General features: G+C 34.5%; 1 long non-coding RNA gene across 1 annotated transcript in view; it reads left to right on the top strand.

Annotated features, from left to right (window-relative positions):
• The window catches only part of LOC147829400 (uncharacterized), a 210,684-nt gene extending 192,769 nt beyond the window's left edge, over window positions 1-17,915 (top strand). Inside the window, exon 5 of the long non-coding RNA XR_015449205.1 lies at window positions 16,216-17,915. This is a non-coding gene — a long non-coding RNA (uncharacterized LOC147829400). The remainder of the gene's footprint in view (window positions 1-16,215) is intronic.
• Window positions 17,916-19,457: the final 1,542 nt, after the last annotated feature.

The raw sequence follows: 19,457 nt of genomic DNA, 5'->3' as shown, positions 1-19,457 counted from the left end.
CCTAGAGCTCCTATAAGGATCCCCTCATTAAAAAGATGAAGATGAAATAGCAATGAGAATTCAGAGAGTACCAGTATCAGGAATCATAAGAATTGAATGTACATTTCAAGTCATTACTAAGTGTATGTTACTGTGTGTATGTTTCAAGTTGTTATAAGTGTGTCTATGATAGTCATTCATTCATTTGCTTGTTTTTCTATAGAGTACTAAGCTGCAGGGAAATAGTCTCTCATCTACTCCTCTGCTTTCCTGAATACCACATATCAAAACACAACAGCTCTCAATGGCTACAACTATAATAAGACAACCTGGTATTATAAAAAGAGCACTGGAATGGGTCTGGAAGATATGAGTCCTACTTCTACTTCACCTCCAACAAATATATTAAACAATGATTTCCATTTGTTCTAGTCCATTTCTCTTCTGTAAATGAGAGGCTAAAATTTGATGATTTAATTTAATTTAATATTCTGATTATATCATTTTACTTGAAAAGCTGGTGAAGGAACCAGCTAGCCCATTTGCAAAGGGAGTTGAATCCTGGCATTGGAATTCAGGACTATATGTGGGAAGATGTGATCATAGTACAATCATTTTGATTCGTCAAAAGAATAAATTCTCATGTTGGTTACACATACACATTCCCCACCCTTTCCCACTCACAACTTTTACTTCCTGGTTTAGGAACAGACTAAAAGTAGGGGAAGGACGTGGGTGGAGTGGAATGAGGGGAGAGAAAGGAGGAGAAGCACTCGCTATTTGGAAGAGAGTTTTGGAAGCTCTTTCTCCTGCTCATTTATACCACCTACAGTGCTTTTATTCTTCCTTACTAAATGTTTGATTATCCTAACCATGCAGAAAGTAATGTCGAAATAATTATTGTCACTCCTCTTCAAGTATAATGAGCTCAGTTAAAACATTTGCACACATACACATGTGATGACTTAACTCACTGAAAAAAAATTTTAAAAAATCAGAATTAAGGAACTCAGTTGTACCGATGAAAGAGCAGAAAATTCCACAATAGGCAATTCACGACACATTTCTGTGCCTACAAGTGAGAGAAAAATGGTCAAACTGACTTTAAGAGCAATTTTCTACCTTTTGATCTCTGATAGAGTGAGTCTACTCATAAGTAATGAATAGTTTAAAAGCAGAGCTTATAAATACCTTTTGTTAGCAGATGATGCTGAGCTCAGGAACTTTCCGGGTGAGGGTAGCTGGTTCTGGTGCTCTCTGGATCACAGCAGGAAGATTGCTGGATGTGGGGACCTTGAAGAATCCTGGGAAGCTCAGGACAATAGAGCAGACTTGTCAGCCAGGTTTTCTGTGAACCTCAAAACTAAATGCAATTTCCAGTAAAAACAAGATAGCATAATTCAATGCTTTCTGGACCTTCTTTCTAAGTAAAATAAAAATCCCAGAAATAACTGAAAAAATTGTCAAAGATAAACACTGAAAAATGGAAAGAGGGAGGCAAACTGAGTAGGAATCCAGCACTGGATCAAGAACACGCCATCAAAATTTCATACAACCTCCTTCTTTCCATTTTTACAGCCTGTTTGTTTCAGCTCTAAAAGTTGTCCGTTCAACGTTCCAGTAATGGGATGTTATTTACCTATACTTAAAACAATTTATTTAAAAATCTTTCTATTTTCTTGACAAACTTGTTTTTCTTAAATGATTTTAGATTTATAGAATAATTACAAAAATAATATGGAGGATTCCTTACCCAGTTCCCTCCTTGGTAGCATCTTACATTGCTTTATTACATTTGTCAAAAGTAATAAACTGCCATTAGTACTTCACTATTAAGTAAAGCCCAGAATAGTATTTAGATTTCATCAGTTTTACCATTAGTGCCCACTTTTGTGTTCTAGGATCTGATCTAAATTAACCACATGACATTACTTACCATGTCTTTTTTTTCCCCCATTCAGTTTATTGGTACATTTTAGGTATAAAATACAGTTACATTCATCATTGGGATCTTGTACCATTACATGAGTATCTTGGTTCTTATTTTTTTCCCCTTCCCCTGCCCTCACTTCACCGCCTCCACACTTCCCTATTTGCAAAGACTTAGTTTCCATTATTTTCCTTTTCTCATATTTTTTCTTTTCCCTTTTTTCCTTTCCCCTACCCCTCCCACTTCCCCTGCTCCTTTAGACTTCTTCTTCCTATTACACAATATTAATTATACATTTTAAAAATTACAATATCAAGATCTAGGAGACATTACCACAGATTTTACAGAATTTAAAAGGATATAGAAATCATATTACAAAAATCTTTTTTGAAATAAATTTGACAACTTCTAAGAAGTACCTTGGAAGACAAATTAATGAAACTAACTCTGGAGGAAATATAAAATTTGAATAGCACCTATTAAAGAAAGTATATTCCTAGCTTGAAAGCCTACCTATATGACAACAGCAGGCTCATAAACATTTTAACTGATAAATTATATCAAACAATTAAAGCAGAAAAAAAAAGGAACACTTCTCCCCTCACTGTAGGAACTCAACATTGTGCTAATCCTAAAATTGGATAAAGATAATAGAAGAAAAAAGTATGAACATAGATAGAAATTTGTTTAACAAAACAAACTATTAGAAGTCAGATCTGGCAGGATGTAGAAAGTGGTTTTGTTATAGGGATGGCAGTGTTGGTTCAGCATTGGAAGATCCACCCCCAGAAGTCATCATTTTAACAGAGGAAAGGGAAAAGCCATATGATCCTGTCAGTAGTTGGACAAAAAGTATTGGACTAAATTCTACAGCTGTTCATGGTAAAAGCTATCAGGAGACTAGAAGTAGAACAGAACTTTCTCAACAGATTAAAGACATGTACTCCATACTTCCAGTGAGAATGCCTTCTATGAATGGAGAAGATACAATGCTTTCTCCTTGAGGTGGGGAACAAGGGCAGATATGCCTACTCTTCATCTGTCCATTAAACTTTGAAACCTAGGCCCCACCAAAATAGTCTGGCAATAAAAAGACACAATTAGGATAGGATTGGCAAGGGAGAAGCAAAATCTTTATATGTAGATGAAATGATCATCTACAGAGAAAATACTAAGGAATCTCTAGGAACCCCTAGAACTTGTATTTGAATTTAGCAGGATTAGAAAACACAAGGTATATATGAAAATTTAGGTCTGTGTATACTTGCTATAAATGAAGAATTGGATATTGAAATTTAAAAATTATGTAGGAGTACAAAGGACCTAGAAAAGTTAAAAAAAAAAAAAACAGTGTTGGAACATGTTTAGTACCTAATTTTAAGACTTCCTCTAAAGCTACAGTAATCAAGGCAGTGTTGGTGTAAGGAAAGGCATATAGATCATTGGAATAAAATAGAGAATCTAGAAATAGAACCACACATATATGGTCCACTGAGTTTTGAAAGATTATTTAACATTAGCATTTTATAAAACATAAACTCAATTCAAGAGCTGAGGAAGAGATAGTGTTTTCAGCAAATGGCACTAGAACACCTGGTATCTGTATATAAAAAATTAACCTCAACCCTTTATTTCCATACATGAAAATAACTTGAAGGGATCTATGAACCTAAATATGAAAGCCTAAAAGTATAAAACTTTAAGAAGAAATTATAAGAGAAAATGTTTATGATTCAGGGTAGGCAAGAACTGCCTAGGATACAAAAGACATGATGTATAAAAGAAAAAAATTGATAAATGAGATTCCATCAAAATTTAGAACTTGAAATGACATCATTAAAATGAAAAGTAGTCCTTAAACAGACCATATTTACAATACATATAACCTATGACCAGAATATATAAAGAATTCTTGGAGCTCATTAATAGACAACCCCAATTAAAAAGTAGACATAAGAAGATGATAAATAGCCAGTATAGCACAAGGAAAGGTGTACAACTCTAGAATCAGAAAAATACTAATCAGTACAATAACAAGATTGAATTATACACTCATTAGGGAGATGAAGTTGAAAGTTTTAAAAGCCTTGTCATGACTTTTTCTTTTTGTTGGATTCTCCCCCTTTGCGTTTAATTTGTCACGCCCAATGGATTCATTCTGCTGGGTTTCCTGGGGTGGTGATCCTCATTGTCTTTTCCTAGGGTATTGTCTAAAATTTGTTGGAGTGCCAGTTTGATATCCATGAAGTTCCTGAGGAGCTCTTTATCATGAAAATATCTTATTTCTCCATCAATTTTGAAAGATAGTTTTGCAGGGTACATCAATCTGGGTTGGAGGCTGTTTTCCTTTAGGGCTTGAAATACATCACTCCAAGCTCTTCTTGCCTTGAGGGTTTGCACTGAGAAGTCAGCTGGGATTCTGATGGGCTTTCCTTTGTATGTGATTTGTTTCTTTTCTCTCACTGCTTGTAGAATTTTTTTTCTTCTGTTGGATTTCTGGAATCCTAACTATTATATGCCTATGTGTAGATTTTTTTTTGATTAAGGCTAGCTGGAGTCCTATATGCCTCACTGATCAGTATGTCAAGTTCTTTTCCCCTCCTTGGGAAGTTGTCTGCCATCACTTCTGTGAAGAGTTTTCTTTTTATGTTATCTGGACTCTCTCCTCTTTCTTCATTGACTCTAATCAGTCTTATGTTATTCTTCTTTGCATCGGCTAGCAGCTGCTGGATTGATTTCTCGTGTTTCTTTACAATTTTAAAGCAATTTTTCTTTTCCTGGTCACTAATTGCAATCTTTTATTCTATATCTGAAATTCTATCCTCACATCGGTTCATTCTGCTGCACAGACTTTCGATGGAGTTTTTAATCTCTTGGAAATCTGTTTGCATTTGTTTTATGGATTCCATTTGTTTCCTATGTTGGGATTCCATCATGTTCCTCAGATCCTCTATTTTTTTTTTATCTGTCTCCTCTCTAGATTTATTAATCATGTCTTGCACTATGAGCAAAATCTTTGCTGTTATCTGAGTAATTATTTCTGATTTCATTTTTCCCAGATCCTCTTCTGTTGCCAGTTCAGAAAGAGAGTCCAGGTGGTTTAGTATCAGATTGTTCCATCTTGTTTCCCTTTGGGGTTGCCACAGTTACCCAAAAGTCTGTTTTTGAGGCTTGTTTATGTGTCTTCTCATTTCCAAGAGGGAGGGGGTGCTTCTGGTGCCCGGGCAGCTCACCTTCTCTGCCCTAAGAGCTTGGGATGGCGGTGGGGGAGCTTCCTTCCGGGTGCTGGGACCGGCTCACCTTCTCTGCCCTAGGAGCATGGGATAGTGGTGGGGGAGCTTCCTTCTGGGTGCTCGGACTGGCTCACCTTCTCTACCTGAGGAGCTTGGGATGGCGGCAGGGGAGCTTCCTTCCAGGTGCTGGGACTGGCTCAGCTTCTCTGCCCTAGGAGTTTGGGATGGCAGCAGGGAAGCTCTACTTGCCATGTCTTAATAAGCTGCTCAGGTCTATGGTAGTTTCCCAATCTTTCCTTGATTTTCATTATCTCCTAGTTTAAAGTACTGGCCAGGCAGGTATTCTCTACAATGTTCCCTAATTTGAGTCTATTTAATCATATTCTTGTAATTAGATTGAGCTTATAGGTTTGGGGAAATAAAATGATACAAGTGATATTGTCTTCTCAATCAGGAGAAGATAACACCCCTAAGGCATTGCCAATGGTGTTAAATTTCATCACGTTGACAACACTGTATTTGCCACCTTTGTGCTCCATGGTGTTATCATTCATCTCTTCCCCTCCTCTATTATATGGATGTGTAACTCACTTATTTTTTTAAAAGTTTTAAAGTGAATAAATTGTGGGAAAATACAAAACTTGTACATATACCTACTACTTAGAAATTAATATTTTAAAATTTGGTCATTTTGCCCCACTGATTTTGCTCCACTCATTGAGATGACATTCCTTATATGTTACTTTGGAATTGCATTTTCTTTTTTTGCTTTACAGAAAAAAACTGATGAAAAGTTAATGTTGAGTGAAAAGAAGCAAATTTCATATTGACAAAGATAGCATGAGAGCATTCACATAAATTTTATAAACAAAAAGCAAAGGAACAACCCATTTTCTGGTTTTGTTTCTGTCTCTCTTAGACAGAAGCTATCTTTCTCTCAATAAATTTTTCCTACTCTTAACCTACATTGTTCCTAGAATTCATTCTTCAATTTTAGAGAACACTAATTCACATTTCGGGTATCTACCAGGTTTGGCAGTTGCATCTCTTCTCCCTATATCAGTAACAGAGGAGTTAATGGGTATGAGGAGGTGGATATTGCTCAAAACCTTCTATAAAACATGGTCTTGGAGGGGAGACAAATCCCAGAGGCACATTTGAGGATTTGCTATCCCACAAGGTAACTGAGCCAGGGCTTCCTGGGAGACTAGGGACAGTGGCCATCTCTATGGTCATCTGTCTCTCTCTCCAGGACCACCTTCTTAGAGTTGGTGGAGGGATATTAGGTGGATCTTGTTAGGTGGACCTATTATGTAAACTTGATTGTGCTAAGATATCCAGCAAAACATTTTTTTGAGGTATATCTTCAAGGATGTTTTGGGAAGATATAGGTAGACTAAGTAATGAAGAACACCCTTAACAACATGGGTATACATCATCCAATTGGCGCAAGACATGGATGGAACTAAAAGAGAGCAAGGTGAATTTGCTCTCTGTCTTCTGGGTTGCAACATCCATCTTCTTTTTCCCTTAGTCATTGGGATTCCAGGTTTGTTGAACTTCAGATTGGACCAGAACTAACACCAATGATTCTCCGGTTCTTGAAACTTTTATCCTGGACTAGAACTATAACATCAGCTTTCCTGGGGCTCCAGCTTGCAGAAAACAAATTTCAGGACTTCTCATCCACCATAATTGTGATGTGTTCCTCTGCACAACCCTGACTAAAGCAGCCTTTTCAATTACACAGTAGCAACATTCAAAACTCTAGTTTAGACTGAAGGAGAAGGAAGATCCTTAGTCTTCTAACCTAAGCCACCAAGTCTAGTCTAAATCATCCAATTTATAGACCTAGCACAGTGAACAAAACATTTCCTTGCTTTCATTTGCAATGTTTGCTTACCTCTTGAGAATCCAGAGAAAAAGAATTACTGAGATCCTGACAGGATTCAGGTACAGAATTCCGGTACAGTATTCCTAACCATAATATCATCTGGCCACCAACTCAAACTTATCATAACTGGTAACAAGAGATAATTCTACAGATAAGATGATAGCAAAAGCAGAACCAGAAAGAGTGCAGGTGATGAGGTCTCTAAACTTCCAGAGGAGAGCATCATGAAATGAAGTACAGAGAAACTAGACCAGGAGACAAGGAACAAAAGGCAAAGACTGAGTACCAAAAGGGAATAGGGTAAGGGTCAATGATGAACTTTCCCTGCCCATGTTTCTGGTGAGACAGAAACCCCAGGAGTCTCCAAAATTTATTAAGCAAAATCCTATTATGTAACCAATTTCTGAGAGACTTAGACTAAGAACAACTATTTCCTAGAAACACTTATCTCCACAGATCATAAGTATCATGAGTATCAATCAATACTCACAACTAATCTACTTATTATAATCTAACAGAGTAGGCTTTCTAACTTAAGACTTACTGAATAAATTAATGAATGGTTTCTTTTTCATTGTCTCTTTTGTCTTTCATCTGAAAGTGGAACATTTTGCATTAAACAGCTATCAACATACCAATATTTTAGTCTGTTAAAATATTTTTAAAAGGTAAAATATACACTACATTTTATGAATATCCATTTCAAAGTCATAGAACCAAAAACATTTATTAAATTAGTTTTCCTTAGTCTTTTATTTTTGCACTCTCATTTTTCAAGTTCCATTCCTAAGTGTCTTGTTTAGCAAAGTTTGAGAATACTGATCTTCCAGTTTTGGGCTGTTCTCAAACTTATCTTTACATACTTTGCCCCAGTCATTGAATGGTATTTTAACTGGGTATAGTATTCTAAGGTGAAGGTTATTTTCTGTTGAAATTCAAAAGTTAGGATAGTATTCATTTCTGCAATCTTTTTCTATGAATAAAATGCTGTCATAAATTTAATAGTAATTTTTTCAAAAGTTATATACTGTTTTCCTTTATTTTCACTGTTTTATTTCATGTCCAGTGGTTTTACTAGGATAGCTTAAATATAATTTAGTTACCTTTATGCTATTATGGAGTCAATGTCTTCCTATAATCCTTTGAGGATTTACATTTTGTAGATGAATCTTTCCAACTATGGGCCTAATCCATTGAAAACTTCCACTGAGCAGGTGAACAGAGCCTATCTAATTTACATTTCTAGAACTTATCTGTCATTTCTTCCTGAGCTCTGGCTTTTATGTAATTGATCATAATCAGCTATGTTTCTGGACCAAATGTTTTTCTGGAAAGTATTCAAAGTTTTGTTCCAAGCTACTAAGGCATCCATGGTTTTGGTGATTTATTGAGTATTTAAAGTTAAGCCCTCTCTCTTGTGACTTTAATTTCTTTTTATTCCACAGATATTTTTCCATTCAGCACTTTAAACATGAGTAATCATTTAAATAAAATTTACATTATTTACTCAGACTTTCTCTGGGTATAGGAGAGAGACAGTAAATGGCTGTCATTCTGTGGCAGGAAGTCTGCTATTAAATGGAAATACCAAAACACCATTTCTGTATACAATTTTTTCCTGTAGATACAAAAAAGGGTACTTACCAGAAATACAGTTTCTGGATGTCTGAAATTAAATTGAAGATATCAGACACATACTTATACAATCTAAAAGGAAAAATGTTGCTAGGAAGTATTCCACAATTGTTTAAATTGTATAGATTAGTGATTAAAAGCTTTGATTCATAAATCAAAATACCTAAACTTAAATCAAGTTGTTCCTTGTTTGTAAAGTTTAAGTTAATTTTATTTATTTCATAAAATTGTGATAAAGTTGAATTTAATGTTAATTATTTTAAGCCCCAAGATTACAAAGATCCATTTTAAAGTACATGTTAGACTATATTGAATATTTTAACACATCTACACAAGCAAAGGTGAAGAGCTAAATTCAAAATTAACCTATGACAATGGTGATTTAATGGAGAGCAGACTTGCTGACAGGGATTCACTTGAGAACAAGCTGTCCTGTGCTTCCATTCAAACCCACATCACGAAAGCAGTTATGAGTCCAAATTCCTTCCAGTTGATTTAAACCAGAGATTGATTTCTCTGAATCATCTAATCCCATGCAATTTGGAGACTACATTGGAAAAACGTATACCATAAATTTGAGAATTAGTCACATAAAAGAGTGGTCAAGTAAGACTAAAAGAATGGAGCAGCTTTGTCAGAGAAGAAATTCCTCAATATCAGTGAAACAAAATGGTGTGACCAGACATAGCCATCACTATAATAGATATGGCTGGAGTAGCACCAGTTAGCCTCTTGCCTCCGAAAACCATTGGGAGACACTGAAGGATCAACACAGGATTTTTATTCCCAGTGTATTGCTGAGAATCCATGGCTGGAAGTGCTACAAAGTGCTGGAGGAATAGATGACATTGCACAGAGACAAAATAAAAAAAAGAAACAGCAAGGGAATTTGCATGAGACTATAATGAGATTAATAGATCTGCCAGTCCCAGAGAGTACAGAGATACTTTATAACACTGCCAGGCAAGTATTAACGTTCTGTTTCAAACATTCCGCTGCAAATGGGGAAAGAGGTACACAATGAAGAAAGGAAAAAGCACCCACATCCTATTCGATACTACTAGTTCTCTCTTGTAAAACTCTTTATTAGTGAATATCTTTTATTTCCTGAGAGTGAGCAGTATAAGGTTTACCAAATTTTAATTCTGTAACAGGAAATTCTTCCCTAGTTGAATAAAAATTAAAAAGACAGAAGTACAATAAATTTTAAAACACATATTTCGAAGGTGTATACTTGCTCCATATTCTCTTCCACCTAGAATTGCTTTCCATTATTAATTTTAGTTTCTTCTCCAACTTAAAGTTGGATTATAATTTTTAAAATTCCATAACATGTAAATAGGACAAGAGTTGTTCATTATAAAGATTGTGACACAAATATAGTTTGTATAAACTAATGATCTAAGTTGGTCTTTTGTTTAAAAACACTACTAAATCAATGTGAAGTATATTGTAATTAAATGTGCTGTGGGTCACATTTTTATTTTTCCATTGACCCAGGTATTATTTTGACACCTTTGTTATTTTTCTCATTGCTATTTTTTCCACTTTTGTTTATACTCAGAAAAATAATTTTTTACTATTTCATCATTAAAAAGTAAATGGTCAGTGGGAATAATTTTTGTAAAATATTCTGTGAACTAAAGGAATGTATGCATTTTGTTTGCAGAAGTACAATGTTATGAATATGCTATCTTTGTTTTTTGTTTCTTGTGTATTTCTGTTTGTTTCATATATTAAAGTTATGAAAATATCAAACATTTCCTCAAAAATATTTCAGCACATATATCAATCAAATAAGAATTTTACATATATAATATATATCCCCAAAGGTATTAGCATATATAAAAACATTGTAAATTGAATGCTGTGATCTCTCCAAATTCATGTGTTGAAGTTCTAACCCTTAAGGTGAAAGTATTTGGAGGTGAGGCTTCATTAATCAGGATTTGATGAGGTCATGAGAGTGGGGGCCTTGTGGTGAGATTAGTGCTCTTCTAAGAAGAGAAAGAGACAGAAGAGTTCTCTCCTTCTCCACACGCACCCTGTGGAAATGCCACTGAACACACAATGAGAATTCAGCTATCTCTACATCAGAAAGGAGACCTTGACTGGAATCCAACCACGCGTGCTGGTTCCCTGATCTCAGATTTCCACATCCAGAACTGTGAGAAAATAAGTGTCTGTTATTTAAATAATTGTCTATTTTGACACAGTAACCCAAGAAGTTGGAGACACTTTCTAACTGAACAAGAAACATTTCCTTAATATAATATTATAATATTCCCTAATATAATATTCCTTAATATAATAAACCCAATGTCTAATCCATAATCAAATTTCCTCAAAAATACTTTTATAATCCATATTTTTGAAGCAGAAACAATAGCATATCTTAAACTACACTATTGGCATTTATCTTAGGTAATTTTTAATTCTCTCCATTTTAATGTAATGTGTTTGACAATTAAACTGACCAATTTGTTCTATAATATTAACTTGACCGATTATATCCATATTGTGCTTTTAACATGTTCCTCTATCCACCATTTTTTTTAAAAAACAGAAGATTGGTTCAATTCAGATTCCATAGTAATAACATGCTACTGATGTTGTTGTATATTTCTTATTGTACCACATTAGTTATAGTAAGGCTGGCCAGTAGGCATGACTAATGTCAACCTCATACACTTCCTACAAAGTCATCATCAATATTTCACCTGTTGGAGTCAGAATCCATATATCATGGTTACTTAGATTCTTTATTATGTCAGAGTTTGCAAAACTGTAACTTTCTCACTACATGATACCCATTTCAACACTAGAATTCTTGTTAAAGAATTTTTCCTCATCGATTATTTGGTTATCATGACATATAGTCGGTAACAGAAGAGCAAGTAAATACTTTATTTCTCCTTTACTTTTCTTTTTTACTTTGTCAACTTACAAAGATAATCAGTAACTTTGTGTTTTTGTTTTATTATAGTCACAGATTCATGAATTTTCATACATTTGAGCCATGTCAGTTAATGTCGTCAGAACCTAACTGTCCCGGATTTAATCACTGGTGGTCTCTCCAAAGATATTCTTATCCATTGGAGACAAGTGAAATTGTTTTTTTTTTGTTTTTAATGTCTTTGTTGCTTTTTAATATAAAAAAGTCTTACATCCATCTTGCCTATTGATTACCCCAAACTAAAGTGTTCCTGTTCTTCAAGGCATCCTGATTTGTTTCATTGAGAAATCATGCTTATAGTCCATAACCTTGTTTAGGGGTGTTCATTTTTACTGAACTATTATTTATTCAATATATACAATAAGAAAATACATATATATTGTATATATTAGAACAAGGAAAAAATTAGTAAACATTTTATCTTCCAATTTAGGATAATAAGGTTCATATTTAATTTTTTTCAATTTGCTTCTATATTTCTGTTATCTTGCATAAAAATAAATGGTTCTCAGAACATTAACGTATTCTCTTATCTGTCTTACAAAAGAATAACAGCACCAATATTATTATTTAAAAATACTAAGCTCAGATTAAGAATATTTTGAAGTTATACTTTTACTTCAGACAGTCTGTATATACTGTTATTATATTGAAATAATTCTGTAATACATTTACACTATTTTATATATGGCTAGGTTCATTTGTTTCACTTATTTTCTCTTGTGGTTAAAATTAATTAACACTGGCATTGAGAGACATATTTGACCAAAATTGATAAATTAAATCTCTTATCTACAATCTTTTGATCCTCATCAGTTTTCATTATATCCCTAATTCAAATCACATCTTACAAATTACGGATACAATATTTTTAAGCCCCCAATTTGGGACATTATTTTTGACCACAGGACTATTTTTAATTTTCATCTCCTTCCAAAATCAGGGATATGTCATTATTGAACCACAATTCTCTTCATATTCTTTACCAGGATATTTTTTAGCAGATGATGTCAAAAAGAATTTCTTGACACAATAACTGAAAGTTTTCGGAATGATTATAAACCAAACATCATTAAACTAACATAGGATTCTTAATTTTGTCTTCAAGTTTCAGAAGGACATAAATCTCCTAATAGATTCATTTCAGCCACATAATTGTTTCACCTAACATTTTGGGTGTGGAGAATATTGAGATGGGAACATATATTCTTTTAACATAGTCAAATACAATAAGATCCAAATAGATTTTCAAAACATAGTTTTCTAAAGGAGGAGCATACTATGATCTTTTCCTGCCTTTTCACTTCCTTCGCTTTAGGAAAGAATTTTTAAATTTTTATGTAAGCCTTACATGCACTACAAAAACAAAGATTTTCATACTGTTTTCAGGCAAATGTTAAGAGTATCATAGCCTGCTTCATACTCCAGAACCACTATGAGATTCTGAGAAGGCCAGAATCTAGACCTATACCCCCATTTTACTTAAATTCATTCTTTTAAATGTTTTATATGTAATTTGTTTCTTTGTAAAGGTCTGTTTAAAAAAGGAAATGCCTTCTACTTAAAGAATAAATACAAATCTAACGTCTTCAAAACACATATGAGAATGTAAACTAATAAATCCACTATAGAAATCAGTATAGAGATGCGTCAAAAAACTAAAAATAGAAATTCCATGTGAACAGCTATACCTCTTCTGAGTATCTTCCTGAAAGAGAAGTGATCCATGCATACTCATGTTTATAGCAGCAAAATTCATAATTAAATCTTGGAAGTTACCTATATGCCTATTGACAGATGAATGGACAAAGAATATGCAATACACAATAAAATTCCATTCAGCTACAAAGAAGAGTAAATTTGAGTCATTCCTAGAAAAATAAAGATACCTTGAGACCATAAAACTAAGTGAAATAAATCAGACACAGATGGTGTTTCTTATATAAGAAACCTAAAATATAAATAATTTAAAGAAAATGCATGGTAGATAACAAGGAGACAGACTTTGTGGGAAGGTAATGTGAGGATGAGGGTAAATGGGAAGGAAGGAAGAGGACAGGGAAGTAAAAAGGACCAAGTTGTACTGTGTATACCTACCAATTCCCATGAAGGATATATTTATTATGTGTCATAAACATACAGTAATAAAAACAAAGAAAAATTTTTAAATGCACATGTTATGATTTGCTACTTCTCCACCTACAAGCCAATGAACACAGCACACATAGCCTCGTATCTGTGCTTAGGGACTCTGCACTCTCCATTCTCACCTGAAGACGGAAGTCACACATCTGCACAAGTAAGCTACACTTTTAGTTCAGAACACGCCACCCTCCACAACGAAACACAGGATGCAATTCAATGAAAAACCAAAACCTGAATCTTTTCATTTTTTCCTAAAATATAACTTAATACAATTATTATCACCATCCTTAGTTCCATGCTCTCCTCAAGGACAAATAAGATTTTCTGAGAAAATTTTTCCTCATGGGCATGAAGCAGTATGAGAAATTTTCTGAAATAACAAATTGTCCCTTAATGTAATTTTTTAGTGAAAAATTTTGATGAATAAATTATTCATAGGAAAAAATTTGCAGCTCTGAAAATACAGTTTAAATATTGAATTCTTCACTCTCATACAAGAATCTCTTTCTTTTAATTTATTTTGTAATGGTGTTTAGTGCTTAGAATACAAAGACAATTTATACTATGTGAGAAATATAACAAAGAAATGTTGAACAGAAAAGCTTTATAAATTTTAAACAAATATCTGCCAGAGGGCACTTCAGATATTTCATATTTATCTAGAAATAAAAGTTATATTGTCATATTTCATCTTAAGATAATGTTCAAGGGTTCTAGGAAATTCATATCAAATATAAAAATGCATATATCATACATTATCTCCTATCATGTCTTCAAATTCATACATAGTTGTACAACTTCTGCACAATTCATTTAAGCCTTTCACTTAGTTTAATAACATCTTAATTTAAAAATCAAATATTCAACAGATATAATCACAGATTGATAACTAAATGGAAGAGGGGGTTTTGATTTGAAGATCATAATATCTGATAACTGTAGCATCAATTTTGGTGCATCAAATACAATGACTGAATTTTTAAAATTCTAATGTACTGCTTCATGTTTTGCTTAAATACATTTTTATTCAACAAGCCGTGGTTTTTTTCCTTTTCTTTTGTTGTTTTGAGGGGTTACTGGAGACAGAAAATAAAATGTTTAACATTTCAAATGCAGGTAATATCAGTAAGGAATGATTGAGGAAAGCAGGTACTTAAATAGACATGAGAATGGGATTCCAAACTTCTGATTACCTTCTAACAGGATTTGTTTGCCTTCTCTGGATACCAAAATAAACGCATCAGGCTACAGATGGCCCACTGAATGCATGCTTTATAAAATTTGCTTTCTCCTTTTGTGTTTCTGTGTCCTGCTAATTTTTTTCTATTTTTCAGTATTTGTGTTTCATTATGGATTAGGGTCTTCTTAATGAAGACTCATTACCTACTTCAAAAGCTACTTCATCTTAATTCTTCTAATACCAGCCACTATCCATTCACTTAGTGTTTGCTCAGTCTCAGTTGCTATTTCATTTTGTAACATGGTTTTAATTTAGAGTAGTAGTTATGAGTAGAGACTTTGGAATCAGATAGCCCTAGGCTCAATGCTGGCCTCTATATATTAGCACTCTCTAGTTTGGATAAATTATTTAAACTTCCTGAATTCATGTAAAACTGTAATGGGAATAACTGTAATGGGAATACTGTTGAAGTTATGTGAGCTGTGGGCACTTAAGATGGCATTATGATACTTGTCCAGGGCCTCTAGTCCATCCTACATCAGAGCAGGCACAAAATGCTTGGAGCCAATGTGGGGCTGGTTGGAGTTTTCTGAGCCTAGAGTTTAGCACTGACCTCTGGGATGCAGAGTAAAAAAATCTCTGCTTCTTTCTGACGTCAAATCAAAGCAGGTCAGATCTGTTTTATTTTTATCTACCCTCAAATTTGACTTCCATTTCAATTCAAAATTTAAAAAAATTTAAAAATAAAGTTATACTTCCTAGTGACCAAGGGAAAGGAATAAGAAATGAGGTCACTTGTTCTAAGCTTGGATTGGAATCTTGTCTCTGTTAGAGCCCTGGTTACTGAATGAGAGTGAGCAGAGAGATTTCTACCAGCTGCTGTGTTGTGTGTGCAGATCCTTGTACATCAGGGGTACTGAGGATGAGTTTGAAGCCCAAAATTTGACTGGTTTAGATGTGATGACTTCCTTCTTGAGATGGAGTAACTTGAGTTTCATCTCAACTTCTTTAAGGAATGACTGAAGAGAGGGTTGAAACAGAAGCACAGAGGAATGTTGTATGATTTTCCTTAGAAGCCAACAAATACATTCCTCACTGGTTCATTTTAAACATCTAATGAAATAATGTATAGAAAGAACAGAGGCTGATGCTGAAAATAGACTTGGTTATTGTAAGCAGGAGACAGCAGAAGTATTTATTGAATGGAGCATATCATTTTGACACATTGTCTGTCCTGCTTTCTTCCCTTTGTCTTCCCTGCAGGAGGCTGGGTTTGAGTCCTACACCATGACTTTGAAGGAGATCACTGCATTTTAACCTCCTTAGAAGAATTTGCCTGTGAGCCTTGTGCAATCAGGACATAAAGGTAAAAGGGTCTGTATCTTTGCTTTGAAAAGCTCAGGGCCATTCTAATTGCCTAGCAGGAGAGAGGAGCTATGCAGAGGGCTTGAGCACTAAGATGAGCTGTAGCAAAAAGGGTTATATGTATCTTAGCTCTGTTGGTTCTTTGAAAATCAAAAAGTCTGACAATGCACCCTAGGGACACAGCTGTGCTTCTGCTTTTCAGTCAGATGAGCTTAATACTCACCATAGCAGTGATTTCAGACATGCTGCCTTCCTGGAAATGAGATTGTATTTGAAAGAACAGGCTCTTGTTAGAGATCTCTTTTCTTCTAAATAATAGCAAGAAAAAGATGTTGTCTTTGAAAGGAGATTTTGATGTTTATTGTTACTTAAGATGTTTGAAAATGTAGGACTAACTATGCAGATACTGATCATTTCCCTCCTAAGTCCTGAGCCTGCAGTCCTGGGAGGTGCCGGCTTAAATCTGAATCTCTCCACCGTCAGGACCTAACAATCCTTATGAACAAAGCCTAAAAAACATCACTATTTTCCTATAATTTCTTAATTCTACCTTTTAAAAATGTCTAAGAACCAATTGAGCTCTTAGGAGACATCCTGGGGAACAGTGCATTGCTGTAGACTTTCTACAAAGAAAAAAAAATAGTATAATGTCATTCCCTTTATTAGGAGCCATAAAAAAATAAGAAAATGTTAACATTTTATTTTACAGTACTGAGGATTGAACACAGGACCTTTGCACTCAGCTATATCCACAGCCCTTTTCATTTTTTATTTTCAGACAAAGTCTTTCTAAGTCACTAAGTTGCCTAGACTCGGCTCAAACTTGTTATCCTCCTGCCTCAGCCTACCAGAGTGCTGAGATTAGACATGTTTTGTCAAGCCTGCCTGATTGCTGACATTTTTAACCAAGACTTCACAAGATTTTGATATCGATATAACTGCGTATTTTATCATCTGTTGTCAGTCTTGTGGCAATACTAAAAATGTGTCTTAGATAAACATTAAGTCTGTGAACTGAACAAAGACTACACCAACCCAAACTTTAGGCAAGGAACTAAAATAAGATCTCCTTTCTTCATGCAGCAAGGTATCTTCTTTAAAATTTGACAGTACAGAATAAGGCTTATAGAAGTATGAAAAACTACTCATTTTTTTGTATTGCCAAACATCTGCTGAAACATATTAGCTCTCCAAAACTACATGTTTTGGGGTAATAAAATAGAAATCAATTGGGAAAAGACACAGGAAGCACGTTGTGAGGGGTAGAATGTATAGAGAGACAGAGAAAATTTTTTCCAGCATTACCTATGATAACCTCAACCTCACTATAATAGCTATGCCCAGATTGTAACTTTTGAAGTAAAGAGAGATCATTCTATTTGGTCATAATCAGATCCTATGTTTTCAGGTAATAAGAAGACTGGTTATTTGTTCTAGAGATATACAGTATGGTTTTACCCCTGAAAACCTACTTAATCACTCCCACCTAAACTTGCTCTGTGTAAAACCAGAATTATAATTTATAGTGCACAATCTGTTATAGGATGAAATGTCCTATTAAAAGTCGTCGGCAGCGGGCTGGGGATTTAGCTTAGTGGTGCCGCTTCCTGCCTCACAAGAGCAAGGTCCAGAGTTTGATGCCTGGCACCAAAAAAAAAAAAAAAAAAAAAAAAAAAAAGTCATCAGCAGAGATCCATGCATTGGTAGTTTTTCATGTGTAAAAGTTAAGTTCTCACTCACCCTAACTCTAAGATAAACCAGGTGCCTTATTTTCTCTCCTAGTTCCTGTATTCATATGCAAGGCTACCCCAATCAATTACATTAAAAGAAAACAAATATGTACTCAGCAGTCCTGTTTCATCCATAGGAGATGTATCCCCAAGCCACCAGTGGCTGACCATGGTACTGAACCCCATATATATGATGTCTTTGCCTATGTTCCTGGCAGTGTTGCCAGGGTACCAGACTCAATCTGTCCCTTCATGCCTCATGCCCTGGTGTTTTATGGCATTATTACTCTTGTGATTTGGGACAATTATTATGTAAAATAAGGATTACTCACACATAAGCTATGGTATCAGGACAGTGGATCTGATAACTAAGATGGATCCTAAGTGGTGAGTGGATGGATGGGTAGCGTAGAGTATGGGTGTGCTGGAGAAAGGGAGGACTTCTCAGCCAGGTGGGAAAAGGCAGATCTGCATTAGCATTAGATTTTATCACATGTGCATTGTAAAACAATAATATTTACTTCTAGAATTTTCCACAATATTTTCAGATCTAACTGTGATTAATGGCAAGTAACTAGAATCACAAAAAGTAGAACCACAAATAAGAGGGGACCATTACATAGTAATAATTGACTCTGTAATATTGACATAAGTATAGATGGTGTACCCAGTGACAGAATGAGGGTAGTGAAAGGAGATTCTGGAATGGCGGTATGAAGAGCTCCATGGACCTTCTCTACAACAAATCAACATGACCGGTGAACATTAAAAATTTTTTTAAATATCCAGAAATAAGTAGAAAAAGATATACTATGTAGAGGGACCTAATAACCTCAATTAATATAAATATTGTATGCCATAACATAAGCTAAGATCAATAATATCAACATGAATGAAAAATAGGATAGAGGAACTGGAGGAGAAGGGAGAGAGGAGGAGGTGTTAAAAAAAAAAGGGCCAGGGATTTAGCTCAGTTATTCCAGTGCCTGCCTCTCAAGTGCAAGGTCCTGAGTTTGATCCCCAGTAGCAAAAAAAAAAGCTGTGGTGTGTACATGTAACTGTTTCCCAAGATGACTGTAAATTTCATGAATTGCAAACATGTGCTAATAGAAAAGAAACATAATAAATAAATATTAAAATGAAAAAAAGAAAATTCAATTGAAAGAGCTGTATGATGTTTAAAGACCACAGCAGATTATTTTAAAGACTCAAAATATGAACACCTGGGTTCCATTGCTGCGTTGTATCAACTCTTAAAAAGATTTATGGTTCTATATTTTAATCTTTAAACTGAACATCAAAATATACAATAAATTTGAAAGTGTGAGATTTAAAAAAACCAGAAGTGGCCCTAAGAGTCTATAGCAATGAAAAAATATTTATTGAAGAAAATCTACTAAATTTTGAAAG

The sequence above is a fragment of the Heterocephalus glaber genome, unplaced genomic scaffold (genome assembly GCF_053883595.1).
Source record: "Heterocephalus glaber isolate CG9 unplaced genomic scaffold, H.glaber_assembly_v1.0 deba00000621, whole genome shotgun sequence".
Taxonomy (NCBI): domain Eukaryota; kingdom Metazoa; phylum Chordata; class Mammalia; order Rodentia; family Bathyergidae; genus Heterocephalus; species Heterocephalus glaber.
Note: the sequence above shows the minus strand (reverse complement) of the source record. Positions and strands in the feature narration are given on the sequence as shown.